This window comes from Cavia porcellus, unplaced genomic scaffold (genome assembly GCF_034190915.1).
Source record: "Cavia porcellus strain 051 isolate PalLab524CR breed Dunkin Hartley unplaced genomic scaffold, mCavPor4.1 scaffold_15, whole genome shotgun sequence".
Taxonomy (NCBI): Eukaryota; Metazoa; Chordata; class Mammalia; order Rodentia; family Caviidae; genus Cavia; species Cavia porcellus.
In genome coordinates, this window is record NW_026947498.1 from 60,264,349 (window position 1) to 60,270,348 (window position 6,000).

Sequence of the window (6,000 nt, forward strand, 5' to 3'; positions counted from 1 at the left end):
GAATGTCTGCTAAGGAAAGCTGCAGGCTGTAAGTGGAGGTAGCCCAAGTGAGAAGCTGCGCGGACTTCAACAGGCAAGGCCACAGAGGTGGGGCTACGCGATCCCCTTGGAACACAGGTTTTATCACTCTGTGTCCTGGGCGCCAGATACAGAGCTACAGGACCTAACATGTACCCTACTCAGTTTCAGTCCTGCTTTGCTCTGATTCTTTTGTATCTCCCTGTTCTCTTTTGGGATGGAAATGTTTTCTCTGTGCCAGTGTACTTCGGGATTATGAAATTGTCTTTTTATTTTTACACGAGGACATTGTTAAGATTTTACAGTAAGTGTGAGAAAAAACTTAGACTTGAAACTTTGAAGAATGCTAGAACTGTTGAGACTTTGGGGGAAGTGATTATTGCATTCTAAGTTGTGTGTGGGATAGCTACATTACGCAGAATTATAAACTTGCTCTTACCTTTATTTGAACATATCAAGTATGGTCTAAAGTGTGTTTGGGTTGCAAGTTTAAAAACGGTGGAATGTGGAAGTTAGGATGGAGTTTCAGCCTGATTGGCTTTGGGATCCATCCTAGGAACTGGTGGAACACACCTCTAAGTCTGGATGGGTCCTAGTGGTACGGCCTTGGGGTTTATGTTTAAATTATTACCCTTTCCATTCTGGCACTCTTCCCTGTGCTTATTTGTGGCCACTATGAAATAAGCAGTTTTGTTCTGCCATGCTCTTCTGCCGTGGTGTCTCTGCCTTGGAGTCAGCCAATCTCATGAACAAATTAAACCTCTCCTCTATAAGGTGGATATTTAGTATTGTGTCTCAACAACAAAAAAGCTGACTAATACAAGGACAATTATGAACAACTATACAGAAGAAAATCAGAATACCTAGATGGAGTGAACAAATTTCTGGATATAAATAATTACCAAAATTAAACCAGGAAGATGCAGAAAATTAGAACAAATAATGCATAGCATGATTAAGTCAGTAATTAAGCTATGCCAGTAAAGAAACTCGTAGTACTAGATGGCTTCACTGTTGAGTTCTACTAAACTTTTAAGGAACTAACATCAATTTTTTTTTAACATATTGTGTCAAAGAATTGAAAAGGGAAAAGCTCTTTCAAATGTCTTCTGTGGAGCCAGCATCCACCTGAGATCAAAACTAAATAAAGATGCCAAGTGTGGCGGTGCATGCCTGTAGTCCTAGTACTTGGGAGGCTGAAGCAGGAGGATCATTGCAAGTTCGAGACCAGCCTGAACTACAAAGTGAGCTCAAGCCAGCCTGAACCGCATAGCAAGACCCTGTCTCAAAAAGACAATACAAAAAATTAAACAATCAAAAAATAAAAAACAGAAAAGGAAACAAAAGAAAAATAAAATTATAAACCATATTCCAAATGAACATGCCTGTAAAAGTTCTCAACAAAGACTGGCAAATGAGATCCAATAGCAATGTCAAAAATTTGAAGCATCTTGATTAAATGAGTGTTGGCAAGGATGTTTCAACATAATGCACATCAGCAAATGTAGCATATCTGTTTCACTGATGTGACAAAAGACACACACGTACACACACACACACAAACCAACTTGAAGTAGGGCAGATTTATTTTGGCTCATTGTTTTAGAGGGTTTAGTCCATGGTAAAATGGCTCTAGTGGCTTCTAAACCTGCACTGAGGCAGAAATATCAGAGGAAGGCTATGACAGAGAAACGCTTTTACCTCATGGCAGTCAGAAGCAGAGAGAAAAGCAAGCTACAGAAAGGGGGCACCAGGCCCCAAGTTCATGATTCCTGACCCACATTTTTCTACCAAGCCTCCCCTTCTGTTTCCATCCCTTTTCAGAAATGTCATCAAATGATGATCTTATCAGTAGATACATCCACTGATAAAGTTAAAGCTTTTCTGACTCAATCACTTCCGTAGGCCCCAACACTGATAATTGCTGCCTTGAAATCAAGCCCTCAAAACCTAAGTCTTTGGTCCACTTTATATTTAAGTCACAACAACATTAATAGAACAAAGGACAAAAATCATAGGATCAATAAATGCAGAAACAAAACATCTGATGAAATTCAACATTCTTTTATAACAAAATCTCTCAATAAATTAGGTACAGAAGTAATGGACCAAAGCATAATAAAGACTATGCATGACAAATAGAAAAAAATAGAAGAAAGACTATGCATGACTAATATACAGCTGCCTTAGTTCCTTTTCTCTCATTGCTAAGAAAAAATGTCCAACACTCCAAGTTAAAGGCAGAAAGGTTTATTTTGGCTGATAACTTCTAGAGATTTCAGTCCATAACTGATCGGCTCCAAGGCAGGGTGGCATGGCAGCGGGACATCACAGAGAACAAAAAGTTCATGGCAAATAGAAGACAGCAAAGCAAGTGACAAACCACAGTCACAGCTCTTTCTGTGTCTTTTATCTTACCCAGGACACTCACACCCTTAATCCTAGCTTTGGACCATGAGTCAATCTCAGCATCACATCTCTGATCCTGGCAGCACAAACCCTGGATCCAGCCACCTTCATAGAATGCCCTCTTTGACTGCAGGAGATTTGGGGCAGGGCACACATCTAGATGTAAGCCATCACAATAGTTAACACAATGCTGAATGGGAAAAAAATACAACCATTTCCTTTACAACATGGACAACTGAAATGAATAGATACATCTCAGAAGAAGTACAATAAATACATGAAAAAACAAATATCTGAAAAATGTCCAACAACCCTGCCCAGTAGAGAGATGGAAATTAAAGCACTACTGAGATTGCATACTACCCCAGAAAGAATGACTAGCATCAAGAAACCAAATAACAACGAATACTGGTGAGCAAGAGAAAAAGGCAAGGAAGGGGGAGGAGAGGAGGAGATTTAAAAATAATTAAAATGTGTTAGGTACATGTATTAACTCTTCATGAGGAATGTAATCCTTATGTAGTTGAAATATACACTATTAAGAATTTAAATTAAAAAACTATTATTCTATGTTGCAAAAAAAAAAAAATCTGGAACAAGATAAAGATGCTCACTTTCATCATTCTTACCCAACATGTTACTGGAAGACTTAGCTAGAACAATTAGACAAGAAAAGAAATGTGTACAAAAAGTATTGGAAGAATAAAATTATCTCACTTTGCAGGTGACAGAATCCATACATAGAAAAACTGAAACACTCCACAGGCGCCCTTCAAAAACTAATAAATGAGTTCAGAAAAATTGCAGGATTAAAAAATCAACAAATAAACAATAATTTTTGTAAACTTTTTTTCTTACTATAAGTAACTGAAAAAGACATCAAGAAGGTAATCATGTTCACAAAAACAACAAGCAAACAAACAAATAGCACTAACCCCAAAATAACCCAGGAATGAATTTAATTAAGGAAGTAAATGATCTCTACAATGAATGTTATAACACACTGATTAAAAAAAAAAACTAAAGAAGGTAAGCACAAAACATGGAAAAATATCCTATGTTCATGAATTAGAAGAATTAATGTTAAAATACTCAAAATACTCAGAACAGTTTAATGGTTCACTGCAATTACTATAAAATACAAATGGAATTATCCTGGAAATCTTGAGGAAAAAGAACAAAACTGGAGGCATCACAATACCTAATTTTTTTTTCTTTGAGACAGGGTCTCATTACGTAGTTGAGTGTGGCTTTGAACTCATTATGTAGTCTAGGCCAGCCTTGAACTCATGTCTCAGCCTCTCAGTTCTGAGAGTACAGGCATGTGTGCCCACAGCTGGAAATTCCTGATTTTGAGATATACCACATAGAGTTATAGCAATAAAGAGAGCGAGATACTGTGCTAGCATATAAATCAATTTGGACCAATGGAACAGAGTGGAGAACTCAAATAATTTGACTCATCTACACCCAGTTGTTTTCTGACAAAACATGACAAAAACATACCTTGTAGAAAGGACAACCTCACTGGCAAATAATGCTGGGAAAAGCGGATCCATAGCAAAAAGAATGAAACTTGTTTCTACTTCTCATCCCTTAATTATACAAAAGTTAACTGAAAATGGAACAAAAAAATCTAAATATATGACCTGAAATTATAGACTTACTAATAGAAAACAGAGGAAACACTTCATGACACTGGTATTGGCAGTCATTTTTTTGGATAAAACCCCAAAAGCATAGGCAAAAAAGTAAAAAATGAAATTGAAATTATATCAAATTAAGACTCCAGCCAAGGAATCAGTCAACAGAGTAAAGGGACAACTTACAGAACAGAAGAAAATATTTGCAAACTATTTTTGAGAAGGAATTAATATTCAGAATATGTAAAAAACTTAAGCAAAAAGCAAGTAGACCTAATAAAAAAAAATGGGTAAAATTTGAATAGCAACTGTCTTAGTTACTTTTCTTGTTGCTGAGACAAAATATCCAACACCTAAAGTTAAAGTGGGGCAGGTTACCAGAGCTCACAGTGCGCAGGCCTGGCTCCCAGGCAGGGTCGGGGCGGAGGGGCACTGAAGAGTGGAAACAGTCCAGGCCAGGCCGCAGGGCAGCAAACCAGCAGAGGAACAGCAGCCCCCTTTCGGTCCCTTCCATTTTACCCAGGCTGCCCACCTTTAGGGCCACCGGGGTGGACCTTTTCATTATCTGCACCCAGAATTATGCCAAACAGGTCAGCGGACCAACTTAGTGTTCATACACCCTTGATAGCAGCATCACACACTTAATCCAGGCACCAGACGCTGAAACTCAGCATCACGTATGCTAACCCAACCACCCTGACAAGCGCCACCTGTGACTGCATGAGGTTTTGCTGTGGGACATCTAGATACAAACTGTAACTAAGACTTTTCAAAAGAAGAGAATGAATGTCTAACAAATATATGAGACAATGCTCAGCATCACCAGCCATCAGGGAAATGCAGATTGAAACCACAATGGGATCATCCTTGTTGGACTGACTATGATCAAAAAAGGAAAAAAAAAATTGCTAGCAAAGATGCAGAGAAAAAGAAAACTATATATTATTGTTGGAAATATAATTTAGTGCAACCATTTCAGAGAACAGTATGGAGACTTCTTCAATAAACTAAACATAGTATATGATACAGTTATCCACTACCGAATATATTACATCCAAAGGAGATGAAATCAGTTTTTTAAAGAAATATCTGCACTCTCATGTGTATTGACCCACTATTCACAATAGCCCAGCTATGGCAACAGCCAGTGTGCCTGTTGGCAGATAAATGAATGAAGAAAATGTGATATATTTACAAAATAGAATATTACTTGGTAATAAAAAGAACAAAATCTTGCTATTTGTGGCAGAATGGATTTAACTGAATATTTCATGTGTAGTGAAATAAGGCAGACACAGAAAGACAAATTCTGCATATTCTTGATGTGGAAGCTTGAAAAGCTGACCTAAAAGAAGTGAGTAAAGTAGTGATTACAAATGCTAATAAAGTATTTTTTAATACTAGATATGAGGAGAAGGTCCTACTATTCTGAAAATCAGATTCTCCTTTTTGTCATATGTGTTATCTTTTTATTATTTTTGATGTTATTAAATGTTGCCTTGTGCAAAGATCGTCATGAGGTGCAGTTTAAAGTTTAAAGTTTCTGAGGTCCTTTCTAAACGTCTGACTTTCCTTGGATATGTGCAGTTACTTCCTAATTTTTCCATCTACAGTATACAGTTGTTTTTGAACGTCCTGGTCTTTAAAGTCTGGCTCCCAAGAGGGAGAAAAAAGAAAAATAAAAAGTTCTTTAGAAAAGGGCACTGGTCCTTTCATTTTCCTAGGAGTCACTGCAGCCTGAGGGCCTGGCAGCAGTGAGGGGGTGCGGGGTACAACGACAATGGCCTGTGCTCTTGTCTGTACTTGTGTGATCCGTGATTCAGTGACTAGAACAGAGACCTCAGCTAATACAAGTTTCTTGGTTACTTTTCTGTCGTTGATGAGACAAAATACTAGACAAAATGAAAGAAGGAAGGAAAGGTTTATTTAG